General features: G+C 41.4%; 1 protein-coding gene across 3 annotated transcripts in view; it reads right to left on the minus strand.

Moving 5' to 3' along the window:
* Positions 1–25,651, minus strand: part of DDC (dopa decarboxylase) — a 108,242-nt gene extending 82,591 nt beyond the window's left edge. Inside the window, exons 1-4 of one of the 3 annotated variants that reach the window (XM_024099964.3) lie at positions 25,460–25,642; positions 22,870–23,072; positions 10,918–10,990; positions 367–478 (exon numbers count right to left, since the gene is read on the minus strand). The gene's annotated coding sequence lies outside the window, so the exon portion shown is untranslated. Of the gene's footprint in view, positions 1–366; positions 479–10,917; positions 10,991–22,869; positions 23,073–25,459 lie in introns of all 3 variants that reach the window. The other 2 variants (XM_042842491.2, XM_042842495.2) reach the window with 2 other exon arrangements.
* Between the last annotated feature and the right edge of the window lie 318 nt (positions 25,652–25,969).

Raw genomic sequence — 25,969 nt, forward strand, 5'->3', positions numbered from 1 at the left:
GATGATTAATAAATAAAGCTAATAATCAGCTATACACAGGAGAGAGCCTGATTCTGTAATCCTGGCACACACACAATTTCCACTGGTGTGGTGCCAATGTAGGTTTTGAGTGCTCAGATAATGCAGGGTCAAGGCCATTGTACAGTGCTTAAATGGTCTCAGAGTTCTTTACGATCACTCGTTCATATTCATGGAGTTGTTTCTCAGTATCCAAAGTGGAACCGGTTGGTGAAACACAGGTATACATTTTGAAAACAAGCGACTGTGCTTATATCACACACACAATCAGGTATTAGCTTTGTAAGAGATTAATGATGTTAGGAAAAACCTGAGCATCTCCTGGTTAATAGAACACAAGTAACTTACTTAGATATAAGTAGTTGGTAGCTCGTAATTGGCTGAGGTCTTGAAAAGAGGTAGAATCTTTCGGGTCGGGAATTGGGTCTTTATAATATCACAGCAAGCATTGTCTCATAAGCTGAAAAAGAAAGAGATCACTAATAAACATGGTGGGATAAATGCATTGATGCTACCAAAGAGGAATCAGAGTCCATGTGGATCAGCCACTACTGTCATGTACGAGTGCTGTGTTAAGGAAAACAAGGTTCTGGACTATAGAAAGCTGTGGCCTGCAGCCAACACCAGAGACTGGTTGCTGTCATGTTAGAGTTATATAATTGTTAAACACAAGTAACTTAAGTGCTTAATACCAGCTCTCTGTGCCTTACTGAGATGGACAATACTGGGGCTAGCTTAGGACCTCTTTGCCTGATCTGGTATCTAGATGGTCTTAGTTTACAAAAAATCAGTATAGTCTCTCTATAGTCAGTATGGCCTCTCTTTTTGTATGGTTCTAATGGCCAATCTTGAGTTTGATCTCCCATCTGAAAGACAGTAATTGAGCAAACAGTGTATCTTCTCCTCTGCAATCCAAGGGGCTTTATGTCTCAGAACTACCATACAAACACTAAATGTGCCATTGCCAGCATACCCTTGGTTACTGTTTGAAATTCTATCAAAATGTTGCTAATTAAATTAATATAAACCGTTAGCCAGTATATACATCTGCTGAAACAATACAAACACAGCTCAATGGTCAGTCTGATGCTTCCTTAGTTTAGAGCTTTTCTCTAAAAGAAAACTACATATTTTATTGCTTGTAAAATATCCCCAATATAGCCCTTGTACTGCCCTTATCCATTTTCTGATTGTTTTATAACCTTATTTTATAAGTTCGTTGTTGTAGCATACTTTAAAAGCCACATGAGTAGAACCTGTTCTTCTCTTCCCAGTCTAAAACTTCGTAGATATGGAAGTTGTAGGCAAAATTTTAACTCTTGTGTGCTAAGTTAATGGGAGTTTTGCCTGAGTGAGGACCACATAAAAAAAACTGAGTAAGGACTTCAGAATTTGGCTCTGTATGTATTCACCACTGACCACTGATATTTCTTGTGTACTTTTAAATATGGATTAGTTCCGTTTAACATTTCAGTCGACATCGCTATGTCCAGTGACCTATCCATGTGTACCAGAACAGACAGCGGTATAACTCATCTGCCACAAGCTCTTCACTCTTCTGCTTTTTCTTAGTATCACACAATAGTAAAGTGTGGTTTAACACAAAATTTCTTCACGTGACATTGTCTTTTCCCAAAAACCAAGTTAAAAGGCATGAATTCAGCAACGTTCTATGTATGCACAAATAAATTGATATTTCTCTCATCACCAATTATTTTAATACTATAGTTATTAATGTGTGACATGTTGTAAGGTTTCCTTATAACAGGATTTTCTTTGGGAGCTGACGTTTCTTTCAATTCAAAGGTATCGTTACACCTTTCTGATTCTCTGTAGGATTATTCTGATAATGATACAATTAATTCTCATTTACTTTAATAGTATTAGTTATGTTCTGGACACTTATGCCAACTTAAGCAGTGGGACATTAGATCCAAAGTCTGGGGATGTTTGGATCCAACTGCAGCTCCAAATGTTGTGGTTTGAGCCCTTCTACTAAAATGAAGATAAAATGCAGATTTGGGGTGAAATCCTGACCTCACTGAAGTCAACGGGAGTTTCGCTGTCAACTTCAGTGGGGCCAGGATTTCACCTCTAGAGTATATTAACTTTGCTCTTAGATATAGAGTTTGCTCAGGACCTACACGGATTTTACCCTTTCCCTAGAGCAATGAGAAGAGAATCATCATTAGGTGGCCATAGCCAGCATGATCAATATCTTGTCATTACAGGCGATCTGGGGGTGGATGATCCTTCCCAACTTCTGTGTTTCTATTCAGCCTATTTAATCTTTTCTACCCACCTATTAAAAAATTCACTTTTCAGTGATACAAATTTTAGTTGTAATTTGAGGAAGCAATGGGCTAGATCATCCCTAGCCTTTGCATAGTTGTGGAAGGATGATAATTAGTCGGATCTCTACCCCACAAAACAACTGGGACAATCCTGTACTTGGGAACCACAAGGACTGCTCTATCTGTGTGCCTTTGTGGATGCAAATAGCCCCAGAGTGCCATTGCTGTGTTACCCCTCCAAACCTGCCTGTGAAGCTGTCCAAAGGCTCCAGTAGGACAAGCTGCACCATCCAAATGGATGGTATAGCCTGCAAACTTTGTGTGCCAGTGAGCTGGAAAAAGTGTTGTGCTTCCTGGTATAGGCCAGCAACAGATTACTCCAAGCAAGAAGGAAATTGTGCCTACGATGGGTGACTGAGGCAAAATAGGGCTAATCCTGGGTTGTGCCTTCAGGTACAATCTTGGCCAGGAAAAAAGCATTGTGTTGGTTTGCTTGCTTGTTCTAATATTTCAACATTTATTTTCATCCCAAATCATGACAAATAGTGGATTCTTTTTGTAAAATGGAAAGTTCTGAATCAAAATGTTTCAGAAACGTTAAAATGTTTAGTGTAATTATTTTGTTTAATGTTTATTTAACATCATTATGTTTAATACTAAACATTATTGTTTAGTATTCTTATCTACTGTGGTGATCATGGTAGTTGTAGTTCCAGTGCTTCATGCCCCCTTTCTTTCTATGGGCCAGGCTTCCTGGCTGCATTATTTTCCCCCTGATGCACCATGGCAGTTAAAGAAGATGGGAGACCAAAATGCATCATGGGAGATATACTCTATGAGCTAGGCTTCCTGGCTGGACTACATCTACACCGCAACTAGACACCCACGGCTGGCCCATGCCAGCTGACTTGGGTTCATGAGGCTCAGGTTGTGGGTCTGTTTCATTGCTGTGCAAATATCTGGGCTCAGGCTGGAGCCAAGGCGCTAGGACTCTGTGGGGTGGGAGGGTCCCAGAGCCCAGGCTCTAGCCCTATCCTGGAAGTCTACACAGCAATGAAACAGCCCCACGGCTTGTGCCCCACTGAAGGACATAAATCCACACCGTGTAGAGGTCAAAGCATAGGGGTTTATTACACACAGCGCTGGCGGAGGGTCACCTGGCTTATTAGGCTCAGAGACACTGTCAATCAATTGATTACAATGAAATATATAGATTTTCCATGGGGGGGGGGGAAGGTGACGGGGTAGGCAGTTCCACACCCCGGGATAGGTTTTGCAGCAAGACAAGATAGCACAATAGCCAATGGTTAAAAGGTTACACAATGTCTCCGCCCATGGTCTCAAGTTAGCAAGTTAACATTTGATTAATACTTTGATAAAATGTTATTAGTATAAAATATATATGTTGAATTCTGATTTGGGGTCCATAGGAACGGAGTAACTCCTTTGATTGTCCGACAGGTACATGTCTAGGGGATAAAGCAAAGAAACAGTGAAAGCATATGAAAATAGAGATTGTCTCCTTTATGTCTTAAGGCAGGGCATTGGTCCCTTGGAAGGGAGGTGGAAGGATGCCATATCATTATAGTGACATGTGCCAATTTTTCATAAACTCAAGGTTGGATCTGTGGGAAGACTGTTTTCCCTTCAGGAGAAACACAATAGGAACAGGGATCCTTTGTTCAATTTGAAACATTGGATGAAACATAATTATTCAGTTATTGCTTCAACATCTGGCATTTCTACTGACCAAGCAGATCTTAGCAAAGGCAATGTTATTTTGTTTACCCCAGCTTTCTCTTAGCTGATCACTATTAGCTAGGCCTCTGGTCTCCAAACCAAACTCTGGACTTTGGGTCTGGAAAAGAGCTGGCATAATTCATATACCAGGTTGTTTATATAACATGCACATGGATTTTAACCCTTCACCCAGGAACCCAAGTCACCTGGCATGGTCCAGCCGTGGGTTTTTCTTTGCTGTGTAGACATAGACATAGAGGAGAATGGGGGCATAAGACACCTAAATTACAACTCTGAAGAGGCCTCATGGCAGTGCAAGTTGACACAGATTAATATTTAACTGACCAAAAATGAATTGTTTTGATTCAGTTCAACAAACGGAAATATTTAAATTCGGGTTGACCCTACCTGAAACAAAAGATTTAATTTCAATTTTCCCAGCTGAAAAGAATCAGAAAATTTCAACAAAATCAAAAATGTCCTGGGGAAAAATCTGAAGAAGTTACATTTTCTATCAAAAACATTTTTAATGGAAAACTCCTAAACAGTCCTATTAACTACTGCTCTGAGATCAATAGAAATCCACAAGATTTAAGCATGAACACATTGGTCATTTAAAATCGCACTTCTTTCCCCTCTTACTTTATCTTAGTTCTTCTGGGATTTACAGCACCATCTTGAACCCACAGAATCTTTTTGGCTCTCCTTCTGAACTGTTGCTAGTATAGTATATATGACTATGTCTGATTAAATAAATCACTTTGCTATGTTAACCACACCTAGGAGACTGAATTCTCCATTACAGTGGATGAGCTCTGCTACAAGGATCACAGCAATACAAATTATTGAAAGCTATCCTACATATTTCACACAAAATGGAGGCAATAATACAATGGAAAGAGAGCTGACCTTTATCACAAAACTGCTTCAATATACAGGATATGAATTGGTGAGAAGCAACAGGATACCTCAAAAAAGCTTCAGAGTCCAGGTTCAGAGTGATAAGCACCCTAAAATGTAAAGACTTATTCTTCGTTTCCACATTTTTCAAGTCAGTAGGACTTCTGAATGCACAAGAATTGCAGGTCTGGGACTTGAGTTAGCACAGTTTGGCTGGAAATTTCACAAGAACAAGTTCTCTCTCATGTCTGAGAGTGGTCTCTTTTTTACTTGGGTCACAAACAATGAAAGCCCAATCCTGTTCCGTTGCTGTTGAGAGATGTTCAAGTATAGATTCATAGATTCATAGATTCTAGGACTGGAAGGGACCTCGAGAGGTCATCGAGTCCAGTCCCCTGCCCGCATGGCAGGACCAATACTGTCTAGACCATCCCTGATAGACATTTATCTAACCTACTCTTAAATATCTCCAGAGATGGAGATTCCACAACCTCCCTAGGCAATTTATTCCAGTGTTTAACCACCCTGACAGTTAGGAACTTTTTCCTAATGTCCAACCTAGACCTCCCTTGCTGCAGTTTAAACCCATTGCTTCTGGTTCTATCCTTAGAGGCTAAGGTGAACAAGTTTTCTCCCTCCTCTTTATGACACCCTTTTAAATACCTGAAAACTGCTATCATGTCCCCTCTCAGTCTTCTCTTTTCCAAACTAAACAAACCCAATTCTTTCAGCCTTCCTTCATAGGTCATGTTCTCCCGACCTTTAATCATTCTTGTTGCTCTTCTCTGGACCCTTTCCAATTTCTCCACATCTTTTTTAAAATGCGGTGCCCAGAACTGGACACAATACTGCAGCTGAGGCCTATCCAGAGCAGAGTAGAGCGGAAGAATGACTTCTCGCGTCTTGCTCACAACACACCTGTTAATACATCCCAGAATCATGTTTGCTTTTTTTGCAACAGCATCACACTGTTGACTCATATTTAGCTTGTGGTCCACTATAACCCCTAGATCCCTTTCTGCCATACTCCTTCCTAGACAGTCTCTTCCCAGTCTGTATGTGTGAAACTGATTTTTCCTTCCTAAGTGGAGCACTTTGCATTTGTCTTTGTTAAACTTCATCCTGTTTACCTCAGCCCATTTCTCCAATTTGTCCAGATCATTTTGAATTATGACCCTGTCCTCCAAAGCAGTTGGAATCCCTCCCAGTTTGGTATCATCCGCAAACTTAATAAGCGTACTTTCTATGCCAATATCTAAGTCGTTGATGAAGATATTGAACAGCGCCGGTCCCAAAACAGACCCCTGCGGTACCCCACTCGTTATGCCTTTCCAGCAGGATTGGGAACCATTAATAACAACTCTCTGAGTACGGTTATCCAGCCAGTTATGCACCCACCTTATAGTAGCCCCATCTAAATTGTATTTGCCTAGTTTATCGATAAGAATATCATGCGAGACTGTATCAAATGCCTTACTAAAGTCTAGGTATACCACATCCACAGCTTCACCCTTATCCACAAGGCTCGTTATCCTATCAAAGAAAGCTATCAGATTGGTTTGACATGATTTGTTCTTCACAAATCCATGCTGGCTGTTCCCTATCACCTTACCACCTTCCAAGTGTTTGCAGATGATTTCCTTAATTACTTGCTCCATTATCTTCCCTGGCACAGAAGTTAAACTAACTGCTCTGTAGTTTCCTGGGTTGTTTTTATTTCCCTTTTTATAGATGGGCACTATAGTTGCCCTTTTCCAGTCTTCTGGAATCTCTCCCGTCTCCCATGATTTTCCAAAGGTAATAGCTAGAGGCTCAGATACCTCCTCTATTAGCTCCTTGAGTATTCTAGGATGCACTTCATCAGGCCCTGGTGATTTGCAGGCATCTAACTTTTCTAAGTGATTTTTAACTTGTTCTTTTTTTATTTTATCTGCTAAACCTACCCCCTTCCCATTAGCATTCACTATGTTAGGCATTCCTTCAGACTTCTCGGTGAAGACCGAAACAAAGAAGTCATTAAGCATCTCTGCCATTTCCAAGTTTCCTGTTACTGTTTCTCCCTCTTCACTAAGCAGTGGGCCTACCCTGTCTTTGGTCTTCCTCTTGCTTCTAATGTATTGATAAAAAGTCTTCTTGTTTCCCTTTATTCCCATTGCTAGTTTGAGCTCATTCCCAACTTCTGTCAGTTCCATGCCTGCTGGGGCCACACCGTGCTTTTCAGGAGGCACTCAGCATCTTTAATGTTTGTTCCTGAGGGAACAGCTATAATTTCTGCACGAGCATTTATTTATTTTGAGGTTGATGTACAGGATTCTCTTCAATTGGCTTTCAAAATTTCCCTAGAAAATAGCTACATCTCCCTCAACTACTATGGAGGTCAAAGTTCTACCTACTATAATTCCTGACACAACTCACTAACCTTTCTGTCTATGTGCCTCTCTCTCTCTCCCCCTACCATTTCCTAAACACTACCTGCATACTGCAGTGCTCTAATTCACTAACAAATCCAACCTGGTAGATAGAATACCAGGAATATAAGTGCATGTTATTGTGCCTCTCACCACCAGAGTACCTCCCAGTGTCCAGGAGCAGTATTACAGGGATTTTCTTAGCCTAACACCTCTTTCAGTTATCTGACAACAGTCTGACAATGTATGTGGCCTAGCCATCCAGCCAGGTCACTGCTCAGTCCATTCCCCTTCTGGGGGTTAACAGAAAAGTCCAGAAAATAGAAAACTCAAAATCTAATGTATTTCAAGATCATCTCTGACCTCTGCCTGGCACTTGCTTGTCTTCTTTTATTCTTGACACCTATGTTTCTCCTCTTGGCCTGGGGGAGAGGTAGGAGAAGCAAGAGTCCACACCTCCTCTTGGTTCCAGCCCCAGGACCCAGTTTAGGTGGCTAAGGACCATTCCTCCACCATTTTCTCTGGGCTGCTCCTACTTTTACTTTGCTCACCAGCATCTTCACAAGACCTGCAGACTCTGCTTCCCTTGCCCCAACTTAGTGGTTCCCCACTGCACCTCCTAGGAACAGCTAAAGAAGCATTTCCTAAAAGCCAGTCTCAGTTCTTCCCTGTAGCAGCTGGATTGTACTGCTAGCTCTCTGCCCCTTGCCTTAAAACAATCAGTATCTCTCTCCTGTAAACATGAATCCCCCCAACCCCCCAGTTCTCTTTCTGGGACTGGGGTTGTATCTCAGCCCTCATTGGCTTAGAGGAATCTGTTGAAAGGCTTTTGCCAACTCCCTTCAGCTGAACACGGTTCCCAGTTAGCCTCCCACTCTGGAGGGTTCAGCAGACCAGCCTTCCCCTGTCAGTATCTGTCTGTGGTGATGTAGGAGGCGGGGGGGGGAGCAAGGTTTACTAGGCATAAACAAGAGGTCCCCAGTGCTTAACTTGGGCTAGCCCTACAGGTCATATAGAGCTTGCTTGTTATAGAAGCTTCTATTACGGTTTGAAATTTAAGATTGTAACTCATTTGTGTATATATGTTTACCTGCTTTAACCTTGTTAATAACTCATTTCCATTTCCTGTTTACTAAATCTTCATCTAATTTATTTCAGGTTGGCTACAAGTGTTGTCTTCGCTATAAGATCTAAGGGGCAATTGACCTGGGGTAAATGACTTGTCCTTCGGAACTGGGAGTAACTTTATTGTTGCTATTCTTAATGGAAGGGACCATCTATCACAAAGATACGCTCAGGTGGTAATGAGAGAGATCGGAGTCCCCAAGGGGACTGTCTGTGATTCCATATTTAGGCTGTTATATTGCCTGGGGAGTTTACACTTGGTGTTAAGTGGTTGTAGAAATCTAAGTACAGAACTCAAGCAATTTGGGGATCATTCCCTGCTACCTAACAGTCTGCCCTGAGGTTGGCACTCTCACTCTGGAGTCACTTCAGGCAGCGCGACATCTGAAGAAGAGCTCTGTGTAAGCTTGAATGCTTGTTTCTCTCACAAACAGAAGTTAGTCCAATAAAAGATATTACCTCGTCCACCTTGTGTCTCTAGTATCCTGGGACCAACACAGCCATAATGACACTGCATCCTACATAGGAGCAAGGTCAGTCGCTGTATGGCATTTACATTATATATACATATAAAAATTAAAGTTCTTTAGTTTTTAGATTTTTCCTGAGTATATCATTAGATATTGTATTATACTATACAACCTATGCTTGACATTATAGCCTTTTGCCACCTTGACCAAGCAGTATCTGGCTGCCTTCAAATTAGAACATTACAACAAATCTGCATTTCATCTTAATGATATATATTTGAAACTGTAGAAGAACTGTTTCTAGTCCCTAGATTGTATGTACTGAGTATGTGAACTTATTCACAATTTATTGCCACCGGACTCCTCGTTGAACTTATTTTCTATTTACTTTAAAAATCAGTAAGAAGAGCACCACACATTTTTATATATTTATAAAACATACATATATATGGAGACAAACTTAGGCAATACATTTATAGCTATAATACTTATGTAAATAACTATTTCTGATTATTATTGCCTACGTTTGCTTCCAATTACAATATGCATGTTATTTTTATGTACACATTGACAAAATATCAACAACAGAATTGTGGTTTCTTTAAATTCTGTTTCTGGTTGATAAGGTTATTTTTTAAAACTTATAGTTTATTAAGGAGTGCCAGAAAATTTCTGAGTAGAGAGAAAGAACAGATACCACAAAGAGAATATGGAGGTTTTTAATCACCAATTATTTAATGCTTTCTAATTGTATGAACACCTACCTGGTCTCTAATTCAACAGAACCAATCTGAAGCACAAAGCAAAACAACAACAAAAACGCTAACATCAATGACTGAGATTATTAAATGCAGATAGGAGACATACATATACATGTATATTATTTGGGTGGGAGGGGTCCCCCCCAAACACCACCAAACAGAAAGCCCTATAGATTAGACACATTAATAACATCTAAAACAACATACAAATTTCAACAACTGAGGACAGCATAGGCTCAAAGTATTTTGATAACTTTATACATTTATTTTCAGTCAAGTAGATTGACATGTTATCTATCTCTCTGCCCATTTGTTACAGAATCCAATGTAAATTAAAGGCTTGAGCGCTGCATATGGCCCCACTGGAGTCTTTGGGATTTTAGCCGTTGAATTCAATGGCAAGAGAATTACACCTTTGATTTGCAATCTTTTCTTGGGCAAAATTCGCATTGAAGTAAATGTTGTCTAACTAAGAACTGCAGGAGAAGGCCTTGTATTAAATGTTCTGCATGAAATAGAGGCAAACACAAACAGATTTAAATTTACAGTCAACACAATTGACCTGATCCTGAATTGCTTCTGCATCAATTGTCTTTAACAGGAATTATGCATGCATAAGGTGGCACCTACTTTTCACTATTTAGTACTTTCTGTTTTTCTTGTCAGTATACAAAGTTACCTCATTTAGCTTTCACTCTGAGTTGCTCAGCTTTTGCAGTTTGCTAATTTTCCATTAAAAAAATCCTACTGGTTTCCCTGGAGGATATGTTCACTTTAAGAATATCACATATAGAAACAAAATAGATTTGTTCTTATTCAGAAGATACAGAAGAGAAACATCTGTTTTTATTTTTAAAGGTCTACATGGTTGTCCAGAACTGTGGCAGTTGGATTGGCAGTCTAATTTTTCCATAAGGCTGTCACACATACATATGCATAAACCAAAACACTGGGATTGCTCTATCTCTGCACGAATAAATACAAAATAAGAGGCACACACTAACCTGTGCAAACTTAGCTTTAAAAAAAATGCAAATGTCTTTTGTGCTTCCAATTTACTCCTCTAAAATAAAATAGGCTGTATAATTAGCATTAATTAGCCAAACTCCAAGGCGAAGTAACAAACTGTTGAATTAATCCAAGCATTTATCTTCTTGGATTTATTAAGCATGAAGCTACAAGGACAAAGAATGTTACTTACAGCCAATTGGTGAGATTCCTTCTTCTCCACTCCCTCTTTCTCTTTCTTCCTCTTTCTTTGCTCCCCTGTGACACTTATAAAGCACAGAGGATGCTGTTGTCAGTTTATATAGGCAGAGTAACCACTTCTCCCTAGCCTATCAGAGACAAGTGCTTTGCATTTAACATTCAACAGCAGCAGCAGCATCTCCCCCCTCTCTCTCCCATACTCCATCCTAAATATATTTAGAACAAAATAATCTATCTAAAAAGCAGACCCATGCAGCTGAGCAACTACTGTCGACTGGATTTGGTATTAGGGGAGGGCGCTATTGTTATTTTTCATGACACTGGCAGTCTCTAAACAAATTTTCTCTCTCTCTCTCTCTCTCTCTCTCTCACACACACACACACACACACACACTTTTCTATAATAATTACCTCAGTCATGGAAACAATGCTAGTGTAAGAGACAGTGGTTTTGACCACTTATATAGAACATTGCAATACTTTTTTGTAAGGCCAGGTAGCCAAAGATAGAGTATTATGCAGTAACTGTGGACTATAAAGCTATACACATGGGATTACCATGGTGATATTAACTTTAAGATATGTGTTTCTAGCTTTTGCACAGTTTCCCCGTGTTTACTTTTATTACGTATGTTTTTGAAAGCTCTAACACATTTTCAACAAGAAAAACATTTTTTTTCTTAAAATAATATAAAAGGACCCCTTTATTCTCCTACAGACCTTTTTTCTGTAATGTTCTGTTCCTTAGAAGAACACAGGAAATTGATGGTCAATGTTTCTTTAGTTTGCTTTCAAGAAGGCGATGGACTCCTCACAGTCATGATCTGCTCTTGTTAGATACAAGACCATTATCTCGGATCTAACACAACCAATTCTCATGACCAGGGTATTTGCATATTACAGACATTACGTTTACGAGTAAAAAAGTTGTTTTGAGAGTTGATCACACTTTTAAAAGAGTGATTTCACGGCTATGTCTGTAGTTGCAACCTTTAGCTTAACAAGGACATCTTTTCAATGGTGAAAGATGTTTTTATTTTAAAAACCAAACACACGTAAAAACCAGGCCCAGGATTTTGCTATCACCTGTGTTTGACTTTATTTTGGAATTTGATTTGGATTTTCAGTTCATGGGATGTTTCAGAGTAACAGCCGTGTTAGTCTGTATCCGCAAAAAGAAGAACAGGAGTACTTGTGGCACCTTAGAGACTAACAAATTTATTAGAGCATAAGCTTTCGTGGACTACAGCCCACTTCTTCGGATCCGAAGAAGTGGGCTGTAGTCCACGAAAGCTTATGCTCTAATAAATTTGTTAGTCTCTAAGGTGCCACAAGTTCTTGGGATGTGATTTCTGCAACGGTCAGATTATGATCACATGCATTCGGGGAGCAAAGCACTCACATGCCTATTGCCCGAGGAGTTGTTCATAGCAAATGAGCTCCACAGTCAATAGAGTTACATCTGTGATGAACTTGGTCCAATATAAATAGTCAGTGTTTTCAAAATGTATTCTTTAAATTTAATGGAAACCGTTTTTTGTTCTGGATTTAACTGTTCCCTTAGTGGGTTAGAAAATCAAATGCAACAGCCTGGTGCTAAATTCACGAGAAGCAAAAAATAAAGCTGTCTAAAGCAAAACCAGAAAGGCAGCCCAGTCCAATTTGACAGTTTTAGCTGTGTGATTTGTAAAAGGTAAGCAAACTTCATAAAAGGTGAAATGGAAATTCTTTTTGTTTTAATCATTGGAGGTGTTCTATCTTGACTGTATCCCTTTAACTTGCCTTGTACAGCACTGTGACCTGAAGAAAGTGTTATCAACCTACAGGTCAGGAACTGAAATATTAGATTATATTCCACAGCGGAGCCAGGATGTGGACAACTGGAGGTGCAATAACTTAGACAGAGAAAGGAGAAGTAAATACCACTCTGAAAGAAAAATAAATCACAAGGTCTAAGCATGGCCACACTGGTCATTTACACTCACGCTCCACTATAATTCCCTCATAATTCTAATAGCTCTTATGGGATTTACGACTCCTCCTTTTGCTCACCTCACCTTTTTTAATTCTCCTCACCAACTGTTGACAGACCACATGACTAAGGCTGCGTAATAGATTTTTGCTGTGGTAGCCACAATCAAAGCGTACTGATTTCTTTATTACAGTGTATCAGTTCTGCTGCGAGTACTTCAGCAGTGTAAACTCATTCAAGTCATCCTAGCAATATTGGCTATTTCACCAGAAAAACTTCTTATGATGTCACAACACACTGACTAGACAGGTCACCTTTATCAAAAAACTGTTTCTAAATACAAAATATGAGTGTGTGAGAAGCGACAGGGAATCTTAAAAGGTTCAAAGTTCAGGATCACTTTGAGTAAACACCCATAGAATCTAATAGAAGTAGTTTGAGCACATTATTGCACACTCAAAGTTACATCCCTCTTCTGACAAGAAGTGGTGCTATACCAGTGAAATAATCCCAAGGCATTTATTGACTTTGCGCTGTCCTGAGTGAGCTCTTTGGCTTGATAATGAATTAGGAGAGATGATGTGTTTGAACAGGAGGCTGTAGCACTACTGGAAGACATCCAGCCAGGATCTGATTGTACCCTAGACGACTACTGGAAGACAATCCAGCCAGGATCTGATTGTACCCTAGACGTGTTTGTATAAGGTTGTCTGAGCAAGTCCTGTGATATCACATGAAAGACCTTCATCACATGACAGGAGCAAAATTGGCCCAGAATGTGTTAGTTCAATGAAGTGTGAGTAAGGATATTCTGTGCAAAAGGAAGATATGCTTGCAGTGTAGAAAACCTTTAATAGAATAAAAGGTAAACAAAGCCTTCTAACATCAGAAACATGGATTACACTGGCATTGTATCAGGAATTAAAATGCATCCTCTGCAGAGCACACAGACTCTTCACAATGGATTAACTAGGAGATACATCTGAGGATACAGAAACAGATGAATCTGCAATAGAAATTAATTTCCACTTGTGACTTGCAGTATCAACAACCATGACAGCAGCACAATAGTAAATGATCATGAAGTTGTACTTATTTTATTTACTTAAATGTATCCTGGTCTCACCTCCTACTCCAAGGGCATTACACGGTCTTTAAAAATAAATATTAACAAAGTACACTAAATAAGCTTTTTAAAAAAAACCTACCTTGCTCCCTTCACCCCCATCCAGGAAGGAAAATAGTATAGACACAGTGTGGCCTCAACATTGTCAAACCCTGGATCTGGTGAAGAGGAAAGTTCCAGATTCTTAGATCCTTCAGATCGCCATCATCTCTCCTCTTTACACCACAGAGCTATTAACAAAAGCACTTCAGATGACTGTAATGTCACACCAGAAGAGGCAGTCACCAAACTAGACAGGACTTAAATGTGACTGGAGGAAACATGCGTCTAGAGAAGACGGATAGTCCAGTGGTTTGGGCATTAGCTGAGGACTCAGGAGACAGAGGTTCAATTCCCTGTCATAGATTCTGGGCAAGTCACAATGAGCAAATTTACACTGCTTTGAAGTTTGGATGCAGGGCTTGTGAATAGCAGTGTTCACCAAAGGGCTGAGCTGTAACTCCCCTCTGCGGGCATGAACTTAAAGGTAGTCCTACTTTAGTGTCAACTCAGGACTTTAAGTTCATGCCCACAGGGAGGGAGTTACAGTGCAGCATGTTGGTGTGCACAGCTATTCACACTGCCCATTAACATGAACTGCAGGGCAGAATAGACATAGACTATCAGGGTTGGAAGGGACCTCAGGAGGTCATCTAGTCCAACCTCCTGCTCAAAGCAGGACCAATCCCCAGACAGATTCTTGCCCCAGATCCCTAAATGGCCCCCTCAGGATTGAACTCTCAACCAATGTTCAAACCACTGAGCTATCCCTCCCCCGTGCCCTTAGTCATTCTGAGCCTCAGATCCCCATCTGTAAAATGAGGGTAATAGCATGATGGATATTGCCATGGCATGCAATATCTTTGGGAACCATCTTGTATAAAGTTTATGTATCACTGTCAGCTAGGGGTTACCAAGCAACTCCAGGCATTAAATACAGTGGAGTGTAAATCATTTAGGTTGTAAACACGTCCAAAGAGATACCACCACCTGGGGTGGTTTGCATTTATTGGTTCAAACTGTTTTCCAGAGCCCAACAAACAAAGGCTTTTATACCAGGCTTTTGGCATAAAAAGGATGAATTTACAGGGCCTTCTTTTGATTCAACAAATTGATAGGACCCTCTATCCAAGGGTGGGAGGGAGAACCCTTGCAGAAGGGTTGGAAGGACTATGACTGACTAGGGTTCCATCTGACTGCCCTTTAGAAATAAAAAGAAACAAACATGGCAACCTGGTTTTAATTTAGTTTAATGTAAAATGAATCAACTGGTGATCACTCAATCCAAGGTTATTTCTTACAACCTGCTCTTCTATGATGTCCTTGCTACCTTGGGTGGCACATTGCATAGGCTGGGGAAGGCTGTGGCTCCCCAAACATCCTGGCATGGCCCTGCCCACGCTCCTCCCTGAAGCCCCCTACTGCTTGCCCTTCCCCCTTGGCCCCAGCCCAGGCAGGCTGCTCCTCTTCAGGGAAGCGTGTTGGGCTGGGGCTAGGGCCACCGGGACTGGGGAGGCTGGAGGTGCTGGGGGGGGGGATCAGGGGACAATGAGGCTGGGGAGGGCACCTGCCCCATGCTCCGGGGGGGGCGCACCCGCCTGCCTGCTCTGTGCGCAAGCGGGGTCGGGGGAATGCACATCACCTGGTCCCCTGGGGCTGGCAGCCGCAGGGATGGGGGGCTCCGGCAGGGGAAGAGGGGCAGGTTCTTGGGCCGGGGCTAGCCTCTCCCAACCAGTGGTTCACCCGCCACCCATGGTTGCTACTTACCAAAACCAAATCTAAAATTGTATCATCACCTCTTGTTGGTTCAGTGACAATTTGAAGAAAATTATTGTCTATCACATCCAGGAATAACTGGGCCTTACACGGATTAATAGCATATATTCTCTAATTCTTCTCAGGGAAGTTAAAGTCTCCCACTATGACAATACCCAAAAGTATATCCATATTTGAGTCTGACTCTGGGAGCCTATACCAGCCCCCCAACACTAGCCTGATAGAACCTCTTACAATCCTTCCCCAAAGAGATTTTGACCCAGACAGATTCTGTTTTGTTCATAGTACCACTTATTTCTTTACATTTTACTGCTTTGTAAAATGTTACTCCATCACCTTTACCCCTCTCTTTCCTAAACAGCCCACACCCCTCGATATCTGTATTCCAGTCATAAGTGGTATTCCACCATGTTTCTGTAATCCCAGTAATATCTAGTCTGACCTCCTGCATCAGTAGTTCCAGTTCCTCCATTTTATTTGCTGACTCCTTGCATTCAAGTACAAGCATTTCAGTTGTTTCCCTCAAACCTCACCCACTTTTCTAGCCAGATTAGATATAATCCTTTCACTAACATCTACCTGACTACTTTTCCAATCAATATTGCATATGAATATTCTCAGAATCACCATATGAACACACTTCACTAGTTCTACTAATGTTTATGAAACCAAGCTGCCCTCCCCACCAGTCCTCAGATTTCAGACTGTCAGGTGAGGTGCAATACCTCAAGGCAATGAATTTACCACAGTCTTGCAGGATTTTGCAATGCATTTCCATAGACTTTGTAGATTATTGCAATTCTAAATGTCAAAAACAGGTTTGTTGTCCTTAACACCTCCAGAATCTTACAGCAGATTATTAACTAAATTTGAGGAATATCAGCTACCTGGACAGCTATCTGCTCCTAAAACTATCTCAGTCTCACCCTTGTTGTGTAACTGTGCCACGTTTGCTTTGACGAGCGATATTGCCGCACATCAAAATATGTGGTTGCACAGCCCATGCCTTACAGAACCCTCCTAAGATATTGGAGCAAAACTACCCCCAACAACATGGAATGAAATCCTCACTTCTAAAAGGAGACACCCAGACACTCCTCATCCAGGATCTTCTCCTGCTGCTCCTACACCAGCCTGGTGAATCCTCACTTCATCAGCAAAGAGGAGGGAGAGCTGTTCTCTCTTACCCTACATACACTCACACTTTTCCTTTCTTAATTCTCAAGCACTTTATATATGGCAATAGGTTAGACAAGACAGACAGATAGGATTGTTCACATTTTCATGCTAATGAGGTGGTTTATACATCCAATATATGAGGCCAGGTGTCTGATATCAAGCACCCAAAATCAGTGGGCACTTTTTAGAAAAAGTGCTGTTTCCAGAGCTGAATTGGATCTAGTTAGCCTTTTCTTCTAGCTGATGCAGATGGCTCTTGTGAGAGGAATGATTACTCTTCTGTATTGTTGACGATAGAACAAGATTTGACTGCTTCATCCTAATGGCCTGAAAATTCTCCACCACACTTCAAAGAGACTATTATTTTTTAAATAGATCGTGCACAATACTGAAGCAATTACATACCATACTTAAAAATCTTGCATTTAAACTTGCAGATTTGGGTTGACTGAACTATTTTGTGAATTTGTGTTGAATTCATCAAATTGTTTTGGTTGAAACAAAACAAAACAATTCTGAAAATGTTTCATTTCAGCATTTTCTAAATGACTTTTTGTTTTGCAATGTTCTTCAACTTTATTTAAAAAAACCTTGAAAACAAAAACAAAACAAAACATTTTGTTTCAGGTAGAATGAAAGATTTTGTTTGATCCAAAACTATTTTTTTTTTTGCCTTTTTGATTTGCCAAAAACTTAAATGTTTTGTTTTGGGTCGACCCAATTTTTGTCTGTGTATGTGAGTATCAGCCAGAGTATCAAAAAATCAGTTATTTGCACAGCTCTGCTTATAGAGTGTCACAAAGACAGAATCAAGAGAAGAAGATGACCTGAAACTTAACAACAAAATTAACTGTATTAGATTGGCTAGTCTTGTTAACTTCCAAGCATAAGGAGTAAATATTGTACATTACACCTATATAGTTGTACTTTATGTTACAATGGATATAGCAACAAAAATAAATACGTAAAAAATTATTGTGGAGCAACCAGCCTGCATTAGCTGTTTGGAAAGGGAAGACAAAGAGCACACTTTGTGCTGGGAGCAAAGCAAGACAAAACAGAAAGACCCGAACAACAGGCTAAATTATCCATTAGTAATAAGTACAGAGAAAGCAAATAGATACTGTGTTTGCTCATATCACCAAAACATTAAAATTATTGGAACTGTTAGTTTTATTTTTAAGTGATAATGTAACTGTTCATTAAAGTTCAAAGTTTAATGACCAAGGAAAGCTTTTCAAAGGCCCAAACAGCAGTTAAGGCATTGACTTTTAATGGGAGTTCAGTGTTTTATGTTACAAACGGTATCTGTATATCTGTAAACAGTTAATCAACAAGGTGCCAGGAGGTGGTGCTCAAGAATATGTAATATAGTTCCTGGTTTTGTAGGATCATAAAAACTTCCTGTTGTGTCAGGGTCGGCTCTAACTTTTTTGCCGCCCCAGGCAAAAAAGAAGAGCGCCGCCCTGCTGTACCCCCCCCCGCGAGCGACGCACAGCCGAACCCGCCCCAACCAGTGCCACCGAAATCCCCGCCCCCCCCAGCACCACGCCGCCCGAAGCCCCCGCCCCCTCCGAGCGATGCGCCGTGCCAAGCCCCGCCCCCCCAGCGCTGCACCAAGCCCCCGCCCCTCTGAGCGCCGTGCTGACCGAAGCCCCACCCTCCAAGTGCCACACAAGCCCCTGCCCCCGCAGTGCCGCGCCGCCCAAAGCCCTGCCCCCTCCAAGCGCCGCGCCGCCTGAAGCCCCCGCCCCCCTCCGAGTGCTGCACCCCCGCCCCCCTCCAAGCGACACGCCGTGCCAAGCCCCTGCTCCCCCTCCGAGTGCCGCGCCAAGCCTCTGCCCCCCCAGCACCACGCCGCCTGAAGCCCCGCCCCCCTCCGAGTGCTGCGCCCCCGCTCCCCCTCCAAGCAACACGCCGTGCCAAGCCCCTGCTCCCCCTCCAAGTGCCGTGCAAGCCCCCGCCCCCCCAGCACCACGCCGCCTGAAGCCCCGCCCCCTCCAAGCGCTGCGCCGCCTGAAGCCCCCGCCCCCCTCCAAGCGCCACACCCCCGCCCCCCTCCGAGCGACGCGCCAAGCCCCGCCCCTCCGAGCGCCCCACCGCTGAACCAAAATAAATAAATAAATAAATAGAAATCCTAGCGCCGCCCCGCTCCAAGGTGCCGCCCCAAGCACATGCTTGGTTGGCTGGTGCCTGGAGCCGGCCCTGTGTTGTGCACTGCAAATGGCTTCTTTTGTGCAGTGCACTGCAAATGGCTTCTTTTGTGCAGTGCACTGCAAATGGCTTAGGTGTAAAGAGCTGCACAAAGTAACTCCTATTTGTGCCTTTGAAAATTTCCTCCCAAAATTCTGAGATTCTTTGTGTGAATTATTACAAACAGATAATAACCAGAAAACATGGGATTCGTATATAAAAAGTTTAGTACTAAACGAGGATAATTGTTTTTTTTAAAGACGCACAATACAATGGAGAGTGACCGAGCGTGGTGGTCTTTAAATGTCATTAATGTTGCTCAAATAGAACCTCTTGTCAAAGAACATGTTTTAACAAGAACTAAAACGTTTTTTCCACTGTGTAAGGAGCCATAGGAAGGGTAGACACATTATTAGCAAATGATTGCTTTAATGTTTAATCCAAAAGTCATTTAAGCTCAAACTGCTGTGGGATAATTATTGGTCTGAATAGTACGTTCCTCCTCACAACACTGAATGATAGTGGTGGAACTGAAAAAGAAATACAAGAAAGGAAGAACTGGCTAACAGTTTTCTCAGATTTTCTACCCTCTGATCAGTCTTTAAAAAAAAAAAAAAAAAAAAAAAAAAAAAAGATACAATCACAATCAACCACAATCATTTTTTACATTTATCAAATTACATGTAGCTTTTTGGGATAGAAATTATTTTCCTATCATTGCTGATTTAAGGCCCACTGAGGTCTGAATAATAAATCGCTACACATAACACTGAACATCCGTGGTGTATAGAGCTCTGGATCAGTCCTTAAATCAGTCAGTGGGCCAGATTACTTGAGATACTATAGTGGATGGATCTCTAACTCAGCGTGTGTTCTTTTATTGCTCCTTGTTAGTTTTAGAAACTTGTTTTCAGGAAGAGAGAAGGTTAGGGTGTAGCTGATCCTTTCGTCTTTCATAAAGTGCCCCCAAACCAACAGGAATTGATTGATCCATTAATCATTTTAGTGTTTTTTGACTGAGATCTATTGAGATGCCTCAGAGAGAGCCACCCAGGCACTCTTGGGCAAGGAAGTGAAACTGACAGCCTGGCTGCGGACTTCACAATGGATGAGGAAGGGTGGCATCACTTTCTAGTGACATTACTGCTGTCATGCTCCCTAACAGCAATCGGAGCGGTTGCAGGGCACTTGTGAAGCTAGCAACAGGCAGAGATTGGACTTGAGAAAAGCTGGAATGGTGGTTTCTGGCAGAAGTTCAACAAGTCAACATACATGTTTACATACCCATCTGAATACATGCTGTACAGCCCTATTTCATATCTCCAGCAAACTTGACAAGAGAGATATTGCTAAATAATTAAATGAAGTCTTTGTCTTGGTGATTGCAAAGGAAGACGGCTGTGAGACCAGATGCCAACATTAAATATAAATTTCCTAGGAGGAAAAGAATACTGAAGGAAAAAAAGATCATGCCAGAAGAAGCGATCAAGACACTAAACAATAGGAAGAATGGCAAAAATCATGTGCTGTATCCAGTAGAAAACCATTCTGGAAAAAGAGGATCTATGCTCTCATGGATTACAGGCTATGACCAAGATGTTTAAAAGTGACTAGTTACTTTTGAAAATGTTCTCTAGATTCAATATTAATAGTGGCGAAGTGTTAGAAAATGGGAGACTGGTAAACTTGAGAGAGAGAGAGAGAGAGAGAGAGAGAGTGTGTGTGTGATGTATATATTAATTCAGGATAAACGACAGAACTCCCAAAACGACTCTATTAAGAATAGTCACTATTAATTCACAGGAAAGACCACCAACTAGTGATGTGCTGGAGTGGGGTTGTGTGAGCCCCTTGTTAAAATTCAACCACCAGATTGAAGGAAGGGTTATGGCAATTTCCTGCTTCTGATTGTGAGGGAATAGGCCTGGCCAGCCTCCCTTATATTGCTTGAGATGCCGGTGAAAGCTCACAATGCAGGCCTTTGCAGGCCACAGGCCTGAACTAAACTGAGCAACACAGTCTTCTGCCAAGTTCGATCAGGGGTTATGGTCAGAGGAGGGAGGGAGAAGAAATGTGGAGACCCCTAGCAAAATAACAGTTTGTGTGTTATTGGCAGCGGAAATATGATAACCGCTTGTAGATGAAATATAATAACTGCTTGTGTGAAGAAATTAGTTCTAGCTAAATGTTAACTTCTCCTGTAATTTCAGCTAAATGCAAAACTAGCCAATTAGATGCCTGCTTTGGGCATCCTGTCAACCCCTCCCCGGTACACTGACCATAATGCCCCAGAAGCTATCATGCACTCTTCCGAGAATGTACCCTAGCTGGTGCCAAGTTTTGACCGCATCAGGCTTCTCGAGAAGGCCCCCACCTTGATAATGAGGAAGATACTGAGAAAGGGAACAGACCCCAATTCTTTTATTTTCGTAAATGACGTATAATTTGTACTATGGTTGTGGTTTGTAAGAATAAAAGCAGCCTGCGAGCTGTGATCGGGGGTGTAGTTTCTGACTGCAACCCCCAACGCGTTGGTATGTATTGCAATAAACTGGCCTCAGGCTTGAGTCTGTGAACTAAAATCAATGCGTGGGTGAATTTTTCCACGACATGATGGAGTTCATGTTTTGCTTTAGGATATTGCTAGATCAGTAGACAGACATGACTTATCTCTGGGGCTCATCTAAAAGACTATTGAAAAACAAATTTTTTTTACACATACTTTAGAAAGCACAAGATTGGGTAAAGTGTCAGATAGTTGCAAACCGTTCTCCCAGGGAGAATATTGGCTGACACCTCCCTTCCTCTAGGCGCTGTAAGCAAGCTCTACACTGTTTTCCCATCAATAACTCCATGTATATTTTCAGGAAGACAGTCCATATTTTTAATATAGTCCAGCTACACAGAATCAGCATTATCCCTCTTGTTCTTTCTCCAGAGACTTGTAATCACAAAAGATGATTTTTTTAAAATCAGTGAATGGACATAAGCAGGGATTTGATATTTCTAGGCCTTTTTAAAATAACCTCTGCCCCCATTTTTAAATCAAAGATTGTAATCTTATGTTGGTAAAGTGGTAAATTTTGTCACCTTAGAAGTGTGGCTTTGGAGACAGTCTATAAGGGTTTGTGACTCAGAGGAAAGCTGGCAGCTGAGAAAGATTGAAAGTCACTCAAAACATTTCTCTTTTGCAACTTCAAATAAGAGTGAGCTTCTTCTTTACACATCAATAAATGGTCTGTGTGACATTTTGCAATTTTGCTGGGTATCCTACTGTATTTTGATCTTTTGTTGACAGCTGGACAGTTTATGTCTGTTCCATAAAAGGCTGCATGAGAAGCTGTCTGAGTAGGTGTCAAATTATTGAAATGCATAAGTGGAGTTCCCACGCTATCCTGAATAGAATTGACACCCACTTGGCCAGATCATACCCCCTGTTTAAAGCAAATGCAAAGAGTTGCACAAAGGAAGCCATTTGCTGGGCGCAACAAGTTTTATTGGTCCTAGAAAACTCAGGAGCTCACCTACATACTTTTAAGTAACATCTACTGCCATTTTATCTATTAACTTGTATATATACACACACACACACACACACACACACACACACAGAGCACTCTCATACCAGCTCCACAGTCTGTGAGAGGAAACACAAATACCTGAACCGTTGAAAAAGAAGTATGGTGAAAATCCTACAGATTTCTTTTCTGTAGTCTCTCCGGAATTGACCATTAGGACCTGGGCATCTCTTACTCCTCCAACCTCTGGGGCTTCTCACCACACTCAGTCTATCCAAAAGCAGTTATCAAGATGGAGGGTGATCAGGGCTTGGAACTAGTCCTAGAGGTAGATTTTGGAAATTCTGTGAAGGAAAATTCAGTAGGATCCGGATCACATCTATTCAGTAATGTCATCTACTTTGCCATCCATTCCTAACATCTCCATTGCCCCTAGAAATTCCTCCCTAAGGTTCTTGTTCCCTTCAACATCAAATTGGAACTCCTTGCCCTCATGGGCTCTCAGCGATTGGGCTTCAGCCTGACCCCAAACATCTACACTGAAATTTTATAGCTCTGCAGCCCAAGATCTATGAGCCTGAGTCAGCTATCCTTGGCTAGCCTTAGGTCGTTTGTTGGGGTGTAGACGCACCCCAAGGGGCCATTAGGTGGAATGATGGGGGATTTTCATGGGGAATAAATAATACTGTACATTTACAGGCTCAACTACCCAGGGAAATTGACCATGTGCTGAAATAATTTTCATTGATCCCACCAATACAGCTGGAGAGGGCCCAGCTCTACCCTAAATGGTGTAAGAAATACTCTTTTCAAAAACCCATTTGAATAAAACACAACTCCCTCTCCCACGGTTGGATCAGTTAAGTGAGTCCAATCCTTAATGCATCTCTGAAAATGGTTTCAAAGCCTGCTGAGTTTCCCAATGTACATTGGCCTGGAGTCTTTTCCCCCCCGATGAGTTTCTTGGAGAAGGAATGGTGGCAAAATGAGTTACATGGGAGATGGCTAAAGTTAGCTTAAATAAGGTGTTTTATACACAGCACTACCTACTGAACTGTATAATACAGTTTAACATTCCATTACAATAAGTATCTCCTCAATCTCCTCTTTATTGAAAAGTGATGCAAATTATTCATTTAGCTCCGCAACAAGGGTCTCATATTCCTTAATTGCTCCCTTCCTCTCTTGTGGTTCAGTGGACCACAGAGTACCTCGCAGACTTCCTGCTTCAGATATGTGTTAAGTACTTCTTGTTATTATGTTATACGGTTAGCTTTTTGCCTTTCAATTCCTCTTAGCTTTAGGCGTAATTTCCTTCGTACATATCACTTGCTGTAGTTTATGCTACATTTTATTGGCTTTACTAGGGTTGTATTTCCTTTTCTCAAGAATATCTGTTTGGATCAAAATACCTCTCCATTCAGCCATTCTGATTTATTCTTGCCTCTCTACTTCCCTGTTGTTTAGAGCGATGCATGCATGGAATGTACACAAACTTGGTACTCTACCACATGGAAATTAATTTTGAACACCTGTTTTATAACCTGCGCACACATATGAGGCAGACGGGAAAACTCAGCTACACCTGCCTATGAGGATCAGTTTTGAGGACTTCTGGAAGTTAGTTAGGTGCTCACATGTGGATTTAGGGTAAAATTTTCAAAAGCCTTTAAGTCACTTGGAAGCCAAAGTCTCACAGGCTCCTCAGTAGCCTGTGCATTTTGAAAACGTCGCATTTTGAAAACGTCTCATTGTGAAGCTACAGGGGAGGGTTAGGTTTGACAATTTCCTGTCTACTTACCGGGATTCCCTACTGTAAAATGTAAAATGTTCCTTACTGGGAATCCCAGTAGGTAGACAGGAAATTGTCAAACCTAACCCTCCCCTGTCGCTTCACAATGAGATTCAGCCATGGGAAAACTAGTTTTGTTGAAGATCCAGCAAACCATGCGAACAGGAGCAAAGAAAAAAAAATGGAGCACCCTTTCTTACCAAAATTGAAAAGGTTCACAAAGCTCCTCTCTTCACCAACTGAAATTCAGTTCCCAGCAAACTCAGGTATTGTTCTCCCTCATTTTACCCACCTAAAGCAGTTTGATTTGAGTGCTGCCTGAAGCCTGCCAGCTACCCCACCCCACCCCCCGCCAAGTGCGACAGTGCAAGATGAGCATTGCTTTTTCACTCAACACTAGCTACAGGGGGCCCTAACCAAAATGAAATAAGTAGTCATCTCTACTGCTTGACACAGGATTTCAGTCCTTTGCTTCCTGACTGGACAGACTGGCTGCAATTATAAACCAGATTTTCCAGGATTTTACCGTAACTCCTGCATCTGAGCCATTAATTTATTCCTAGACAGAGGCAGATATTGTAGCTCTGAAGGGGATATTTCCCTATCAGAGCCCAGCCTGTCAGCTAAGGACACTCAGCAAGTTTCCCCATATGTTTTACAAGGCTGCTACAAATGCTTTCTACTATATCAAACTTTACAAATAGTGCTTTCAAGTTAGTTACTTAAAATATTATTCTACACCCATGAGAACTTCAAAGTTTGATTAATGAAATATTATTTAAACCTACAGTTATAGTAATTTTAAACCATTATTTTCCAATATACCCACTGAGTTAATGTTTAATATGCAACTTTATATGGCTGGGCTACCAGGCTAAGGTACAGAGGTAGCTCTCCACGTTCTAAGATAAGTGCATTAATGCATTCATTTGTCCTTACTTGTTTGCAGATTTCAGTTCTTTTTCAGGTGTTTTGGGGAATGGCTAATTTCCTTAGTTGTTTTACTCTGTTTCCAGGAGCATATGACAGAACCGAGGAACCGAGGAACTCTAGTTTCAAGGAATTCCCAGGCCTTTTCAGCAACCCTGAAGACATCCGGCGCCCTCTTCTTCTTGCCAGCATGTTCAGCGTGTGCACTTTTTTTCAGTTAATCATTAAACTCCTGTAGTCCCAAATTCACTAGTTTTATTGGTCCTTCTCCTTTTGTGGAGGGGAAAAAAAAAAGTCCCTTGAACTAATTGGAGGCTATGCACTGATTTAGGGATGTGAGGGATTACCCAGATTTTTGTTTTATTTATTCATCAGACACCAAGTAGCAATGACAAATGGAATAAGATGAACCAATAGCCTGACCAGATCCTTTCCCTGCCCAGTGCTTCACCCCTAGAGATACAGGGCAACATTTTCAAGCATCTGTGTGATTTAGGAGCCTAAGTCCTATTTTCAAAG

Source organism: Chrysemys picta, chromosome 2 (genome assembly GCF_011386835.1).
Source record: "Chrysemys picta bellii isolate R12L10 chromosome 2, ASM1138683v2, whole genome shotgun sequence".
Lineage (NCBI taxonomy): Eukaryota > Metazoa > Chordata > Testudines > Emydidae > Chrysemys > Chrysemys picta.